Here is a 19,884-nt window from a genome sequence, read left to right as displayed (position 1 = left end):
AAGTATATTAGTAGATTTCTAAATAATTTCAAAGTATTCTTTTTAGCGTATATGATATTTATTCTTCTTCCCTCGTTTTTTTCGATATATAATCTTCTCTATTATATACTCCTCTTATTTTTTAATAATTATAAATATAAAAAGAGATATTTCTTTATTAAAAGGAGTTTAATTTAATCTTACTTTAGATAAATAATTAAAATAATCGAATAAACTTTAGATATATTAAGAGGAAGTTTTAGCTTATAGATTAAAGTATTAATCTTTTTAGGAATTTTATATAAATCGACTTTTTTAGTAAATAATAAGGAATTTTTAGGGATATAATAGTCTATATCTTTAGTTTTAATTAATTTAAGATATATACTCTTAATTAAATTAAGAATTTTATATTTAATATTATATTAAGTAATTATCTTAGTTTATATAAGCTTAATAGCGTTAGAAATATTATTATAAATTATCTTTTAAGTTTTAATAAAGTTTATAAATATTAAATCTCTATCTAAGATTATATTTATTAGAAAATCTCTAAATTTAACTTTATAGAGGGCTTTAAAAGAAATAATAGAAGTTAAGGCGTTCTCTATAATATTTAAGAAATATTTTACTTTTAATAATAGAATATTCTAATTTTTTTTATATTTATCGACGAGTAGATATTATAAAGCCGTCTCTATTATTTAATTTATATATTTTATTTATCTATTTATCGAAGAATAATAAGTCGTTATTATTTTAAATATTATCTTATATTTTAAAAATAATATTCTCTAGAATATACTAATAAATTTAAAGTTTTAATCGAAGATTAATTTATAGGGGATCTTCTAAAATCTATAGATCTGATCGAAATATCGAGCCGCTTAAATTTTTATTATATCTTTCTTATTCTCTAATATTAATTAAACGAATTTAAAAAATTTATTAATAACTATTAAGATATAATTATATTTATTAAAAATTAGAGATAATCTAATTATAAAGTCTATAAATAATTCTTTTAACGGCTATTAGAAACTTTTTATTAATTAAAATTATTTATATAATAATTATTAAGAGGGTTTTAATAATTAATATATTAGATAACTATTAATATACTTTTTAGATTATCTTCTATATCTTCGAAAAGTATATTAAACTATAAAGTCGATTATATATTCGATATATATTCTTTTAGATATAATAATTATAATTATACTTTAAGACTTTATAAGTTAATAATTTAAGAATATATAAGTAATTTAATCTTTTATCTAGTATATAAAATAATTCTAAATTAATGATTGATTTGAAAGTTATTTATTTTATTCGGCTATTTAGCTGAGATAGCCGCCTTAATAAAGGTACTCCATCTAAAAATCTATAGGGACTCGAACCTGTAAATCAGCTCGCGCTTGAGTATATATAGAGTATTACGCGAAGGCCTTTATAGAGAGAGATTATATTAAGTAACTTTATTAAATTAACGCTAAATTAAATAAATTAGAGATAAAAAGAGGTAAATAAAATAAAGAGATTATTTAAATAATAGATTTAGGTTCGCTAATTTATTCTAATCGCTAATATTACTAATATCTATATTCTAATTCTTTATAATATTATTTAACTTTTTAATTATCTCTATTATTTTTCGCTTAATTTAATTTATTATTATAAAAGAATAAGATATTATATAAATAGAGTCTTTATAAATCTTTATTCGATTAAGAAACTTATTTTAAAGATTCTTAAATATTTATATATTATACTTCTTAGTTTAATATCTCTTATAAAGATATAAAACCCGATTTATAAGAATCTACTTTCGAATTAGAATTTAATAATAACTTTGAGTAATATCTAAAAATTAATATATAATTAGATTACTAAAATTATATAATAGATAATATTTTTATAAAGATTAAATAGTAGCCTAATAGAGGATATCTTATTATCTCTTATTAATATTTCTTAAATTAAAGTTAAGTATTATAAAAGCGATTATCTTATTAATAATTTTTATTTCGAATATCGAGTTAAGGGTTAATCGATCTAAAATAATAATAAACTCTTTTTATATCGCTTTCGATATTATATATTTAATTTATATATAAAATAAAAATTAATTAATACTATAAATAAGATATAATTATTATTATATCGATATTTAAGTAAAATTAATTCTTAATTAAATCTTCTTATAAAGTAATCGTTAAAGAAGATTCTCTATATATAATATTTTAAACTTATTATAAATCGTAACTTATATTTTATTTATCGAGATTCTTAATTTATAGCGATATTAATAAATAAGAATAAAATTCTTAATTCTATCGCTAAAATTAATAGCTTTTAATCTTTTATCTAAAATTATAAAATAGATTTATTAAAAGCTAATCTTCGATAGAGAAATAAGATAATTATTAATCTCTATAAAGTATTTCTATTAAAGTATATCTAGTTTTTATATATATAAGAATAAGAGTAATAAGCGCTAATTTAATAAAATAGTATTAAAAATTAATTTATTAATAATATAGTCGATCTAAAAAGAGTATTTATTATATACTATTCTAGCTAAAACTATTAAAATCGCGTATATCGAGTTTTATATATCTTCTAAGACTCTAATATTCTTATTTTATAGAGCTCGCTAAATCTTAGAATTAAACTTTTTTATATTCTCTAAATCGATTTTTTCTAATAATAAATAATAGAATATTAGCGTTATTAATAGTTTTATAATAATTAAAAGAGATTTAACTTAAAGAATTTATATAGATATCTTTTTTTATCGCTATTAGATAGCTTATATTAACTTTAAAATATAATTAAACTAATTAAAGAATCGAGTTATTTAAAAATTAATAAACGCCGAGATATATAAAGAGCTTTAGATATATAATATTAGAATATCTTTAATTAGAATAGTTTATACTAATTTAAAAAAGTTAATTACTCTACTAATTATAGCTATAACGCTTTTATTAATAATAGCTTATAGATTAATTACCTTAACTTTATTCTCTTTTATCTAATAATAAACGTAAAGATCACGGATAATATTTTAGACTTTATTATTTTATATTAACTTATAATATTTTTTTTCTAACTCGTTATATATCGCTAAGAATATATATAAAAATCGTAGAGCGAATCTAAAAAGGGATATTATAAAGATAATTTTAATTATTACTCTACTCTTAAGAGATAGATAAAATCACGATTAGTTTTATATTAATTTCTTAATCTTTTATAAGATTTTAGTCTAAAAATTATTTAATTAATAATTAATATCTATCTTAATCGATATCTTTAAATATTTATAAAAGTTATTAAAGAAAATTTCCTTTATATTAATAATATAAATATAAGCGATATTTTCTATATATAGTATATATAATTTATTTTAATTAATTCTCGCGTCGGTTACGGCGTAATAAATCTTTAAGATTATTATTATAATATCTATTTCTTTTTAAAATTATATAACGATTATAATATTATCGATATATATTATTATCTTTAATATTCTATTTTTTATTTATATCCTCGAGATTTAAGAGTTATAGGCGATATATTAAATTAAATCTTTAATTATAATTATAAATAAAGGATAACTTAGAGAATTCTCTTATTTTATATTATTTTATATTATAATTATTTCTCTAATATAGCTATTAATATAGATCTTAATCTTAATTTTTTTATAGATAAGCTATATTTAAGTAATAAATTTCTTAAATATATCTAATTCTTTTAGAATCGCTAGAAGAAACTCGTAATTAACTTAATTATATACTTTTTTCTAATCGAAAAAGAGAATAGCGATTTTCTCTTACTTCTATAACGACTTCTTAATAGATTTATACTTAATTATTAAGTATTAAATTATTTTAATATTATTATTAATAAGTCTCTTTAATAAAAAGATTAATTATTATTTACTAATTACCTCGTCTAAAGCCTTTACTAAATATTATATTAAAATATTTATAAAGATTTTATAATCTATATTTATAATAAATAGAGAACGATAATTCTTAATATCGATTTATTTATCTTTATTCTTGAAAAGAATAATAAAAATCTTATTCGTTTAATACTTTAGGAGTTTTTACTTTCACTATATCTAATTATAAAAGAAAATTAATCGCGCGATGATAATCGAGATTTCCCTCTTCTTCTTCTTCTTATATCTTATAATAATTTTATAGAACTTTACTTGAAAGGCCGTCTTTATCTAGCGAGATTCTTAAAAACGCTTAGCGAATAATAACTTATATCTCTTAAGCTTTAATAGAGTTCTTTATTTTAATAGTATTTATCGAGTTTACTCGATTTATTATATATTATAAAATCTCATTTTAAGCGTCTTTATTTAAGGGTTTTATATTATAGAGATTTTAATAATAATCTATTACTACTCTAAGAATATCTTTTAAGTCTATATATATCTCTTTTTAATTATTCTTTAAAATCTCGATAAAGCTATAATTTATATATTTAGCCTTCGCGAAAAATTATCTTATTAGCTTCTTATTAAGAATAAGATATTTAATTATAGTATTATAGAAATAGAATTAATTATATATATCTATAAGCTATTCCTCGCGCGTTTTAATAATTATTATTTTTTTCTCTAATTCGAAATTTAATAATTTAAGATATCTTTTCTTTTATAGTTATAGGCGATTATATTATAAATTATACTTAACTTTCTAATCCGCCTTATAATTATTCTTTATAATACGTTTTATAAATTACGCTATTAATATCTTATAAATTATTTACTCTTTTATCGAGTTTTCTTTTAAAAGTATTTATAATATCTTTAAATATAAAGCTTATATTTAATTTCTTTATAGAAATAAAAGCGATAATCTTTATCGCCTAGATTCTTAAATAGCTATAAAGATTATTCTTATTATAACTATTATAGTCTTATAATTAATAAATAATTTATTAAACGCTATCTTTTAATTCTTTAACTCTTCTATCTAATTATCTTAAATATAAATTTAATTAATTCTAAAAACTAAGATTCTATCGCTTAAGAAGTATATAAAAACTTTAAAATTCGAGTTTTAAATTCTTTAACCGTCTATTAGATAATATATTCTATCTTTTTTAAGCTTTAATAATAATTCGAATAGCGCTTATAGCTATAAGAGAGGGTAAAGAGATTATAAAGATTTTATTTATAGCGACTAGCGTAAGATTTTAGTCTTTCTCTATTATATTATAAGACGTTTATAGCGATATTTATTTAAGCGTTTTTATATTCGCTTTTAGTTATAATAGTTTTATAATTTCTTTAATTAAAGCGTATATTAATATTATTATAAGTATATATTCTTTATATTTAATCTCGTAAATTAAAATTCTTTTATTACCCCCTTTATAAAGAATATAATTTAAATCTTTATCTCTCTATTATTTTATAAATTTAATATTTATAATAATAGCGACTTTATTTTTTTCGACTTGATAGATTATAATAACTATTTATAAAAATAATCTTTTATAATATTTCGTAATTTTATTAAATAGGTTTATCTCTTAAAGTAGTAGAATATTAATTCTATAACTCTATATTATATTATATATTTTTCTAAAATAATCTAGATTTAAAATTAAATAAATATTAAGTAAGATTATTTATATCTTATATATAATTATAATTATAATATAATAAATCTATTCTTTATAAGAAAGAACTTTATAATATTTATAGATTTAAGCGCCTATAATTCCTTACACTTAATTATTAAATACGCTTTTCTATAAATATTATATATCTTAATTAGATTTATTAGTCTAAATCTAATACTAAACGCTTTATTATATTTCGATCTTAATTATCTAATTATAAACTCGAAGCTATATATTTTAAAGCTTTTTTTAAAAATAACTACGATCTTACTACTTATAACGCCTTTAAACTTCTAATATATTAATTAAAATTTTAAGCCCTTAAAGTTCTTTATCTTTACTATCTATATAGCTAAAAAATAAAAATCTATAGCGTTTAGCGAACTCTTATTTATTATATATACTTAAAGCTCTTTTATATAATATTTAATAATATTTATAATTAAAATATTAATATAAAAGCTTTAATTTTTAGCTTCTTTAATAATTATAGAAAAGTAATAGTATATTATTTAGTTTTTAACATTATAAGATTTTATAAATATTATATTTTTAAGCTTTATAATCTTCTTTAATCTCTTTATAATTTATTTTAAAATTAGTTTATTCTACTTTTCTTATAGTTCGAATAGTATTTTTAAATAAAACTATTTATTATCTTTAAGAGCTAATATCGCTAAAGCGGCGATATCTTCTTCTTTCTTACTATATTAAATAAATATTACTCTACTCTTTTATATTAATATATATAAAAGTTTTAGTCTAGATCTAAACTTCGATTTAATATAACTTAATAAAGCTACTTCTCTCGATATCTCGCTTCTTTACTATTAAAGATAAAGTATAAATCGAACTTATCTTCTATAGCTAAGCCTTCTTTATCTTTTTCTTTATTAATAATTAAAGAGAGTTAAGAATATTAACTCGATTTTATTTAAAGATTAATATTTTAAACGATAAGAATAGAGAGATTATTTTTTCCTATTAGTCTATCGTAGTCTTACGATTAATAATTCTATTTATAGAATTTATAGAGCTAAAAAAGTTTTCTTCCCTTTACCTTAACTCCTCTATTATCTTTTATCTCTTCTCGCATTATTTATTCTTCTTAGCTCTCTTTCGCTTTCTTCTTTTCTTCTTCTTTAATGTGTATTAATTAATATTCTTTTTATTAGCGACTTACCCCTTTAAAAAACTTAGATTAAAATATTTTTTATATCGAGAGAGAGAAGATTAATAAGATTTAATAGATATTAGGTTTACTTTATTATTAGATTATAGCTTATTTAAAAATAGACTACGTTTTAATAATATACTATTTTCTTATACTACTTCGTTACTTAACTAATTCTTAATAAATTATTTATTAATAATTTTAAATTCTCGATTTAAGAAAGACTCTTTTATAATAATCTTAATAGAGTTAGATATTAATATTATAGCGTTATATTAACGATCGATATAATATATTAATTATCTATATTATATTTTAATTTAGATTTTTTAAAATATATCTTCTAATAAAACCCTTAGCCCTTAAATTTTAATCGTTATTCCTTTTAACTATCTTAATCTAATAGAAAAGTTTTTCGCGTTATAATATATATACGCTTTAGAGGATAATATAGTAATAGCGAGGTATTAAATAAAGTAATTTATTAAAATAATAAAAAGACTTCGTCTATTATATAGTTATTTATTCTTTTTAGATATTTAATAGAGGTATAGAGGTATTTTATTAGAAAATAGTCGAGAATCTATAGCTGGATTCCTTAGGTACTAAGCCCTTAGAGTTATTACGTTAAGATACTATATATAAACTCGAGTACTACCAGCTAAACGCCGCTGCCAGCGCCCCTAGAACGTACCTCTTCCCGGGGAAACCCCTTAAAAGGTTTTTTTTTTTTATTTATAAAGGGATTTTATTTTTTAATTACTAATTTTTTAAAAAAGAAATATCTTAGAAAGTCGTATTACGCTCTTCGTATATTCTCGTAAATCTAATATTTTAAATCTGCTTCTCCGCTAGATTAGCTAGTTTATAATAGATAAAATATAAATATAAAATAGAAATATAGAAATTTAATAAAGGGCTTATTTATCTATATTATTTAACTTATAATATACTTAGTAACTTTCATCTTTTTATTACTTCTATCTTCGAGATATTCTATTTAAAATAAAAAATCGTCTAAAATAATAGCTAATTAAAATATCTAAAAATAAAATATTTAACTCGTATATTAGTCTAAAAGTAAGTTTATTAGTTTATATAAATTAAATATTATAGTTATAATTTAATAAAAGAGCCTAATCACCTCTCTCTAAGCTCCCTTTAATCTTATTATTATACTCTTTACGACTTATATATAAAATATAATACTTTCTTATATCGATATTTAAAAGTCTAACGATCTATACTATCTTTAATAATTTTTAATAAAAAACTTTAAAAATAGAATTAAGCTTTAATTCTTTAAAGTTTTATATTATAATTACTCTAGTAAATAATCTAATACGTTTTTTAGAGAGCTTATATAAGAAGATATTATTAATTTAAGCTAAGTCGAAGTTTTAAATAGTAATAAAATCTTCAATATTAAATATAATTTAATATTTAGATACTCTATTATAATTTATTAATAACTATTTATTCTAGATAGCGATTTTTATAGCTATTATTAAGTCTATATATATAAATAAATAATAGAGATATAAAAGCTATTAAAGAGAGGATAATTAGATATCTTATTAATTTATAAAGCTAAGCTTTTAATATTATTATAATTTAACGCGTTTAAATAAAATAATATTAGACTTTTTATAATTTATCTTATAGATATATTATAATAATATTAAGAATAAATTATTAAGAGTAAGCTAATTAAACTATAAAGGCTATTCTAAATTTTTTATAATATATTTATAATCTAGATATTTTAGCGTTAATAATTTTTTATAAGCTATATCTCTAATAATTATTATTTAAAATTAATATAAGTTATTCTTTTTAATATCTAACTTAGAGTAAAGTAGTAAGTTAATTAAAAGAATAAAGTATTTTAAATATATTCTTATTATCTTTATAATTAATCTAGACTTAATAAATATATATAAATTAGCGAGAATAAAGCGTAGAGTTTAATATAAGCTCTCTTTACTAAATAAAACCTTTTCTATATCTTAAAAATTAATTTAAATTATTATTTTTTTAAAGAATCTTTTTTATTAAATTAATATAAAGGCGATAAATAAGAAGAATTCTATATATATATTTATATTTATTCTTATCGCTAAGAGTAATATAATTATTAGAAGTAATATACTTCATAATTACGTTCTTATAATATAGAGTAATATATATATTTAGATATATTATAATATTATAAAATACTACTACTTACTTTATAATACCGCCCTTAATCTTAAAAATCTCTATTAAATATTTATATTCTAAATAACTTAAATATTATAACTCGCTATTTTTAAATATACTTTCTACTTTAAAATTATCGTCTAAAAAATTAATTAATATTATTTATTTAAAGAAGATAAGATAATTATCGCGTTTAAAGTTTTTAGAGTAAATAAGAATAGCGTATTAATAGAGTCTTTAAAATATCTTTCTTAATTATAATAATAGCGATATTATATTTTATTAATTTATTTAACTTATATTCTATATTAGAATTATAATATTATTTTTAATTATAATAGCGTAATATATAATAATTAAATTAACGCTATTAAAATTTAACGTCGAAGATATTATTACTTCTATAACTTTTAGATATATAAAATTAATCTATTTAAATTATAGCTAGATTTATAAAAATAAAAATATAATAATTAAGAGTTTATTATATTTTTATATTTAATAATTAATAAGATAATATTTAAATAATTATAATTAATCTTAGTTAGATAAAAAGAAAAAGTATTAAAGCTTAGCATAATAGATATTAATATTAACGTTAATAAGTATAATAACAAATAATATATATTACGCTTATTTAATAATTCTAATATATTTCGAATATATTATATCTTTAAGTCGATTATATATAATATTTAGAGATAATATAATAATAATTAGCGAAGTCTATTTAGATCTTATTTCTATACTTTAAAAAAAATTTAATATTATTTATAAATATATTATTTTTAATTTATTTATATAGAATTTAATAATAATAGCGAGTATTAAGTATAATATTAAAAGTTAAATTCGCTTTTTACTTCTTTATAATTAGATATTTTAAATATTCTCTATTAATAATCGAAGATATAAAGCTAGAATTCTTCTATTATTATTTTATATCTTCTATAAAAACTATAATATAGATATATATAAATATATCTACATTATTAAGATTAATTTTAATATTATAATTTAAAATTATTAATCTAAATTCTAAAATCTTAATTATATCTTTAAAGTCGTTAATATATAAATTAAGTACTAAAAGTAATATATTAACTCTTTATTTTCTCTTTTATTAATTTAGACTAGCGATTATAATATAAACTTCTATTAGAAATTAATATATATTCTAATATAAATTAAACGTATTAATAAAGATAAAAAGAGAAATTAAAAGATATAGAGATATAGTAAAGCTAGCTAGATATATACGACTATATATATTTAACTTTAATACTTTATAAATAAATATAAAGAGTTATAATAGATAAGTACTTTTATTATTAAGCTCGAAGATTTAATATATTATAAATCTTAATTGAATATGATTAATATATTTCTATTTAATTTAATATCTAATCTCTTATAACATAATTAAAATATATATTAATTTCTAATATAGACTTATTCTTAATTTAAATAAAAGCTTTTTATTTTAAAAGAAATAGTTTTTTAGTTATTAATGTTAATATTAGAAATCTAATTTTTATTAATATTAAGATTTTATTATATATATATAATATTATATTATTAATATTTCATAAATTAATATACTATTTTATATATATAAATATTCTAATTATTCCTTAATTAATAATTATTTTAGTTATTATTATTCAATCTCTAATATATCTAATAGTATTCTACTTTTAATAGATTATAAGCCTAAAAGCGGGTAGAGTAGTATCGAATATTCTTACACTTTCTAATATAAATATTAAACTAAGTCTTCAATAATTATTTATAAATAGATATATCTTATAGCGATAGTCTATTTTTTTAACTTATACCCACCGACGAGAGGGCTATCGCCATTTAATTCCTTATATAAAAAATATCGAACTAAAATCCTTATTTTATCCGAGGTCTCGAAATTAATACGAATAAAAAACCCTTATATCATACGAGGACCCGAACCAATCAAAAATCCTCACATTATTCCGAGGTCCCGAAATAATACGAGTAAACCAACAAAACCCTCAGATCATTCCGAGGTCCCGAAACAATACGGGCAAAATATCAAAAACCCTCAGATTATTCCGAGGTCCCGAAGCAATAAAAAAACAAAAAATAAAAAAACTCTCAATATTATTTCCGAGGTTCTAAAAGGGTATTTAAAAGCCCCGGCACTCTTCCTATTTTCCCTATCGAGGTTTTTTATAAGTTTAATAAGGTCGAGTAAATAATTAATCTCAAATATAAAGCGTGGATTTAGAAACTAATATATATAGGATATAATATATTAGAGTTTAGGGAATCTAGCTTCTAAGGCTATCGGAGAGTATTATAATATTAGCTTCTTCGGCTATTATATAATATATCGCGTATTATTAGAGCTAGTAATTATCAGCTATTATTAACCACCTATTTTATATATATAAATATTCGTATATTTTATAAATTAATAATTAGTCTTTTAGTTTCAATCAATATTCTAATATATCTGGTATTCTACTTTTAATAGATTTAACGTATTATAAATCTTAATTAATATATCGATATATTTCTATTTAGTCTAATATCTAATCTCTTATAGCGATAATTAAAATATATATTAACTTTTTTAATATAAACTTATTCTCGACTTAAATAAAAGAGATTTTTATTCTAAGAGAAATAGTTCTTTAGCTATTAAGTATATCAATATCGAAAAATCTAATTCTTTTTAATTTAAAAGCGCTCGTAATATAGAGTAGATTTACGAGAATTCTAACTTAATTAATTATTTCTCTAATAATTATTTTATTTCTATTAATCGTAGCGATATAAATTATATAATATTTATAATTATTTTAATAGAAATAATTCTTTTTTTTATAATAATAGTAGATAATATTAGAGAGAAAGATCGAAGTTTAATTAAAATAGAATATATATTCTCTTAAATAAGATTTAATAGAAGAAGTTTATATTAAAAAGTAATAGAGCTTAAAAAATTAATTAATAAAATATATTATTCTTATATAAATCTTAATATAAAATTTAATTAATAAAAGTATAGTCTTAAATAGCTTAATAAAATTAAAGAAATATATTATACTCTTTATAATTTAAACTTTCTTCTACTTACTTTATATCGAAAACTACTCTTATATTATATCTATCTTCTAATATTATAATTATATTAATAATAATTATATATTAATATATTTCTTAAAAATTATAATAGAGTAAGAAAGATCTTTAAATATCTATAAATTCTCGAGAAGATTAAATATCTCTAATAAATTCTAATAGTTTTATCAAGTAATATTAGATATCTTATATTATAAATTTAATATTATTAAAAATATCTTTATCTCTTAACTAGCTCGCTTATATAATACTTCTTTTAATAGATTTATTATTAAAAAATAATATAAAGATAATAATATACTTTTATTAGAAGATATAATAAACTTATCTTAAGCTAGCTTATTAAAGTTATTTAAAAAAAATTATTAAGAAAATTTAAAAGATAAGAGAAAATTAGATAGCGTATTAATAGAGATCTTTAAGAATAAAGAGTTAAGATCGTTAATTAGAGCTTCGTAAATAAGATCTTTTACTTTTATATTCTTTATATATTTAAATAAATTATTAATAATAAAAATAGCGTTTTTAAAAATTAATAAAAGCGTATATATTAATAATAGAAAACTTATATTAAAGTTATTATTAGTAATAATCTTAAGTAATATAAATATCTTATCTTATAATATAATCTTTATAGACTTTATAGACTTTATAAACTTATTAAACTTTATAAACTTATTAAATTTATTAAATATATTATTATTATATTTCTATTTTTTACTTTTATTCTTTCACTTAGAATTATTTAATTATTATCGCTTAATAATATCGAATTTAAATCTTAAAATAGAACGATATAATTAAAATTATAGATTCTTATTTAATATTATAAATTAAGTTTATATTCTTTAAAAATTTATATTTATATATATAATAGTAATAAATTTTTAAAATAAAAAATTATAATTATAAAAGCGAAGCTTAAATAAATAGTATTATTAAAATTATTAGAAAAGCTATATAGAATATCGAGAAGATTTAAGATAGCGAAGAAGATTAAGAGAGATAGGGTGAGATAGAAGATTTTAAAGATATTTTAAAGAATATTAGAAAAAGCCTATAAGTAGTTAAGCTATAAATTAGAATACTAGATATATATTATAAATAAATATTATTATAATATTATTAGTTTATATTTAATATTATTATAATATTAGAGAAAGTAGAGAAAGCGTAGTTTTATACTCTAGTCTTTAGAATTTAAAAATATTTATATTTTATTTTATAATTATAGAAATTTATAATATCTAATTATTTTTATAGCTATTCTACTTATTATTAATCTTTTATAATTATATTCTATATATCTAATATCTCTTCTAATAATAGATTTAGAATAATAGATAATAGAGATAATTAGATTCTTATAATTCTATTTAAAAGATAAGTTTTTAAAGTTTATATATAGTAGTTATATATAAACTATTAATATAAATACTTCTCTACTCTTTAAATATATTAGATTTTACTCTTTTTAAATATATATTAAATAATAAAAGATAGCGTTTTTAATAAAGAGATAATAGAATATTAGAGAGCTAATAAGATATAGTTAATAATTTATATAAAAGCGTTAGATAGCGCTAGAATAGAAGAATAATTTAAATATTATATAATAATAATATTAATAATATAACTACGATAGATAGAAAAATATTAACGCTATTAGATATAAGAAAAAAATTAATTATATATTTATATTTAAATCTATTAAGTTAAAAGTAAGTAGAGAATATTTAAATTTCTTTATCTCTCTAACTTTTTAATTTATTATCTTTATTCTTTAGATAGAGCTTATATTATTTATTTATATATTTAAAATCTAATATATAAGATCTTTTATTATCTCTATCTTAATATATTTATAATTTTAAATATATTAATAAAAAATATAATAAGAAAGAATCTTATCTAATCTTAATTTTAATTAAATTTTATTTTCTCTAAATTAATCTCTAATAAAAGACGTTAAAAGAATATATCTAAGATTAATATAAAGAAGTAAAAAATTTAGACTCTAGATTAGAAGAATAGATATTTAATTTTATAAAAGAATTATTATATATCTTCGCTATCTTATTAATAGAAGATAGATTTTAAAAATAAAAATAACGATAATAGCTTTAAGCGTACGCTTCAAATTTTATTATAAATTACTTAATTTAATTATATTATTAATAAAGATTAATTCTAAATATTTAGAGTTATAATATATTATTAAATAAAGAAGAGAATAATAAGCTTAATAAATTTAAGATAAAGATCGCTTTATTAAAAGATAGCTTTATTATTTAATCTCTAATATTTATCTTTAAATTTAAAAAAATAAGTATTCTTAATAATTCTTTTAAAAAAGTATTAAATAGAGTTAATAATATCTTCGCTAATATATATATAACTTTTAATAAACTTAGAATTTATTATTAACTTATATATCTAGTAAAATTTAAAATAACTTTTTATACTTTTATTATTAAGATTATATAAAAAGATAAGATTATAAGATAGAGTTAAAAATAAGAGAAGAGTAATAATAGAATTAATTAAAATAAAAGTAATTAAAAGATCTATACTATTTAGAATATATAGATATAATTCTTAACTTTATATTTATTATAATATCTATATTAATAATTTATAAATTAAGATTTAAGATTATATTAAAAATAATAAGAATTACGCTCTCGAAAGTATCTCTAAATATATATCGCTTATTAAATTCTTCGTTTTTAAATATTCTTTTAATATATTTAATTAGATCTTTAATTTTATAAATAAATATATTAATATTATAAAGTCTAATATAAAGCTAATACTTTATTTCTACTTTAAAAATAAATTCTTTTATTCTATTCTCTACTTCTTCGCTATATATCTATTTCTAATATATCTTAAAATATATAAATTAACTTCGCTATAAGAGTTAAGCTCTATATAAATTAAATAATAAATTTATAAATCTTATATAACTCTAAATATAATCGAAACTTTCTTTTAACGTAAATTTTTATTATAGCGAAGTTTAAGAAGTATTATATCGATATTAAAGATTTTATATATATTAAATTAAAAAAGTACTATTCTAGATATAAATCTACTAATTTAATTAAATCGAATAAAAATATTAATTATCTATTTCTAAAGACTCCGCCTTCGAAATAAATATATCTATTTATACTATAAGCTCTATCTTAATCTAAAAAATATATAATCTCTATTTCTCTTATCTTCTATATAACTCTATCTACTTTCTTACTATAATTCTATAAAAATATTATATCTTATTATATTTTACTATTCTACTAAATTAGAAAAATATTAGATTTTTAACGAAGATATAATATTATAATATTTATAATATATAATATTTACTTTATAAAATAGATATTTCTTAAAATATATATTTAGATATCTTTTAGATAAATTAAATTTTATAATATTTACTTAGTAAAGTAAGCTTATAATATATATAGAATTAAGATATTAATTCGAAGAAAGAGCTACTTTCGAAAAGTATTTTATAAATTAATTAATTCTCTTTTATTATCTAATATTATATTATAGAATTATATTTATTATAAGCTAATTAATATAATAAGATATATAATTATTAGATATTCTTAGAGTAAGACTATCAAATATATCCTAGCTACTATAAAATTATAAAGAGTATTTATTTAATATTATATTAGTCGATATAATATATTTAAATAGCGAGAAAGTCCTTTATAGTAATAATATATTCTATCTCGCTATTATAACTATAGAATTATATCTAATATCTATCTATCTTATCTATTAATCTTATCTATTATACTTATTTAAGTCTTATCTTTAAGCTCTAATATTCTCTATACATTTCTATAGATATTAGATTTCTTTTTTCTATATAAAAAGATATAATATAGATATTAGAGGAGTATATATTATTATACATTTTAACTCTATCTAAAAATATTATTTATATCTTTACCTACTCTGCCTTTATAAAATAAATACTATAACTTTAAATAGAAGACTCGCTCTTATAATTCTCTAATATTAACTTTAATTAGAATATTAATTTAATAATATATCGATATACTATAGTAACTAGATAAGAGGGTAATATAATATCGATAAGTTTTTCGATAATTAATTATAATGTGAAGATAAGATAGATAGATAGAGTATATATAGTATTTACTTTTATCTTCGTCTTCGTAATCTATCTACGTAACCCTCTAATAAGTCTCGTCATTATCTTATAACTTAGATTAAGAAAGATATATAAAGCTAGTTATAATCTCTATCTTTCCTTTTAATTAATTACTCTAAATTTAAAGATAAAATCTATTATTATAAATTACTACTCGCTTAGCCTCGATTAACTTACTATATATTCTCTATTCTATATTATACGCTAATAGAGATATATATAAAAATAGTATAATAATATTTAATAATATATCTTTTAAAATTATATCTTAATAATATATCTTATTTAACGTCGTATTAATATACTATTTAGCTAAAGATATTATTATATAAAATACGGTGCTAATAGACTTCGAAAGCGACTCGAGAAGCCTAATAGATTTAGAATAGATTCCGAACAGGTATGCTCGGCTAACCTTCCTTATATAGATCGTCCACTTTCCGCCTTATACATTAAAAAAAAAAAAAAAAAAAAAAAAAAAATTAAAAAAAATTTAAAAAAAAAAAAAAATATTTTTTTTTTTTTTTATTTTTAAAAAAAAAAAAAAAAATATAAATTTTTTTTTTTTTTTTTAAAAAAATTTTTAAAAAAAAATTTTTTAAAAAAAAAAACGCTAAATATAATTATTATTTATTTTAATTCGCGATTAATTAATTAGATAAGAATTAATCTCCTCTTTAGAGATATTCTTATATCTATATATAAAGCTTTTAATAAATTATATTAATAATAAAAAACGAAAGCGTTATTATTTTTATAGTAATATTTATATATATAGTATTTATATATATAATATTTATATATTAATAAATATAAAATATAATTAGAGTAGAATATTATTAAATTAAAATAAGATATAAATATATTTATATAAATAAAGATAGAAGTATAATAATAAAAAGATTTAGATTTATTTTAATCTATTCTTATTTTATAAGGATAGAAAAGAAAGCGAGAATTTATAACCTTATTTTCATATTCTTAACTTCTCGAATTTCTCGACTATTTTTAATATATTCTTTCGAAATATACTAATAGATTTTTAAGTAATTTCGAAGTACTCTTTTTAGCGTATACGATATTTATTCTTCTTCCCTCATTTCTTTTAATATATAATCTTCTCTATTATATACTTCTCTTATTCTTTAATAATTATAGATATAAATAAAAATATCTCTCTATTAAAAGAGTTTAACTTAATCTACTTTAGATAAATAATTAAAATAATTAAATATGTTAAAAGTAGGATATTAGACATATTAGAAATTGATTAAAAGACTAATTATTAATTTATGAAATATACGAATATTTATATATATAAAATAGATAACTAATAATAGCTAATAATTACTAGCTCTAGTAATACGCGATATATTATATAATAGTCGAAGAAATTAATATTATTATACTTCTCGATAACTCTAAAAGCTAAGATTTCTTAAATTCTAATATACTATATCTTATATATATTAATTTCTAAATCCACACTTTATATTCGAGATTAATTATTTATCTAACCTCGTTAAATCTATAAAAAACTTCGATAGAGAAAATAGAAAGAGTGCCGAGGCTTTTAAATACCCGTTTCAAGATCTCGAATAAAATAAGGGTTTTAATAGTTTGCCCGTATTGTTTCGAGACCTCGAAATAATATAAGAATTTTGATGGTTTGCCCGTATTATTTCAGAACCTCGAAATAATCTAAGAGTTTTAATGATTTACCCGTATTATTTTAAGATCTTAGATAAAATAAGAATTTTAATTCGATATTTTTTATATAAGGATTAAATAGCGATAGCTCTCTCGTCGATAGATACGAGCTAAAAAAAATAGGCTATCGCTATAAGATATATCTATTTATAAAAGATTATCGAAGACTTAGTTTAATATTTATATTAGAAAGTATAAGAATATTTAATACTATTCTACCCGCTTTCGAGCTTATAATCTATTAAAAGTAGAATATTAGATATATTAGAAATTAAATAATTATAACTAAAAGACTAATTATTAATTTATAAGATATATAAATATTTATATATATAAAATAGATAGCTAATAGTAACTAGTAATTACTAGCTCTAGTAATACGCGATATATATACGATAGCCGAAAGGGCTAGTATTATAATAAAATAAACTCTAAATATATTAGATAGAAGTTTTATCTTATAGATTAAAGTATTAATCTTTTTTAAGAATTCTATATAAATCGACTTTTTTAATAAATAATAAGAAATTCTTAAAGATATAATAATCTATATCTTTAGTTTTAGCTAATTTAAAATATATATTATTAATTAAATTAGAGATTCTATATTTAATATTATATCTAATAATTATCTTAGTTTATATAAACTTAATAGCGTTAGAAATATTATTATAAATTATTTTTTAAATTTTAATAAAGTCTATAGATATTAAATTTTTATTTAAGATTATATTTATTAGAAAATCTCTAAATTTAACTTTATAAAGTACTTCGAAAGAAATAATAAAAGTTAAAGTATTTTTTATAATATTTAGAAAATACTTAACTTTTAATAGTAGAATATTTTAATTTTTTTTATATTTATCGATAAGTAGATATTATAAAATTATCTTTATTATTTAATTTATATATTCTATTTACTTATTTATCGAAGAATAATAAGTTATTATTATTTTAAGTATTATCTTATATTTTAAGAATAACGTTTTTTAGAATATATTAATAAATTTAAAGTCTTAATTAAAGATTAATTTATAGAGAATTCTTTAAAATCTATAGATCTAATCGAAATATATTATTATCTAAATCTCTATTATATCTTTCTTATTTTTTAATATTACTGTCCTGGCCATTACTAAAGATATATTACCGTTATACAACGGTTCTATAACTAATAACCGATAAACAACCGATGTATCACCGATATACAACCGATACGAAACTCAATTCATACTCGTTAGAAGAATTATCCTAACTCATAATTTCACATCGGTTGTTCAACGGTCATGTGACGGTCACGTGACGGTCACGTAACAGTTGTCGAACGGTTGTCGAACGGTTGTAAAACCGTTGTAGAACGGTTATACGATTCTTATAGAACTATAAATAATCTATATAATAACTAAAAATAAATTTTAATTTTAAAGTTCTTTATAGGGCTGAAAATTCGCTTAGTATATATAAGCTTAAATATCAACGCTAACAACTTAAAATTCGTTTTTTTCGAATTTTAGCGAAATTTTTATATTAGAAGATATATCATATAATACTACTAGCCTATTCGAGACTTAGTAAAAAAAATAAAAATAAAAATTATTATAACCATTATAAAACGGTTGTAGAACGGTTGTAAAACTATAATCGTAGTGGGTTCTAAGGGAAGAGGTCTTTAGTTGGTTGAACAACCTCAATAACGTTTTTGGTTATTCGCCTATTAAAAAACGAATAGAGGCGGTTATTTGATAGGCGAACAACCGCCTCTACCCTTATGTAACTACCTTAATCATAATTACGCAGCCTACCGCAGTGTCTTCACCGTATATCAGTATTGCAGCCTCTT

This window comes from Letharia columbiana, assembly GCF_014066305.1.
Source record: "Letharia columbiana isolate WasteWater2 chromosome Unknown xpSc0000090_s0, whole genome shotgun sequence".
NCBI lineage: Eukaryota > Fungi > Ascomycota > Lecanoromycetes > Lecanorales > Parmeliaceae > Letharia > Letharia columbiana.
This window is presented reverse-complemented; position numbering follows the sequence as displayed.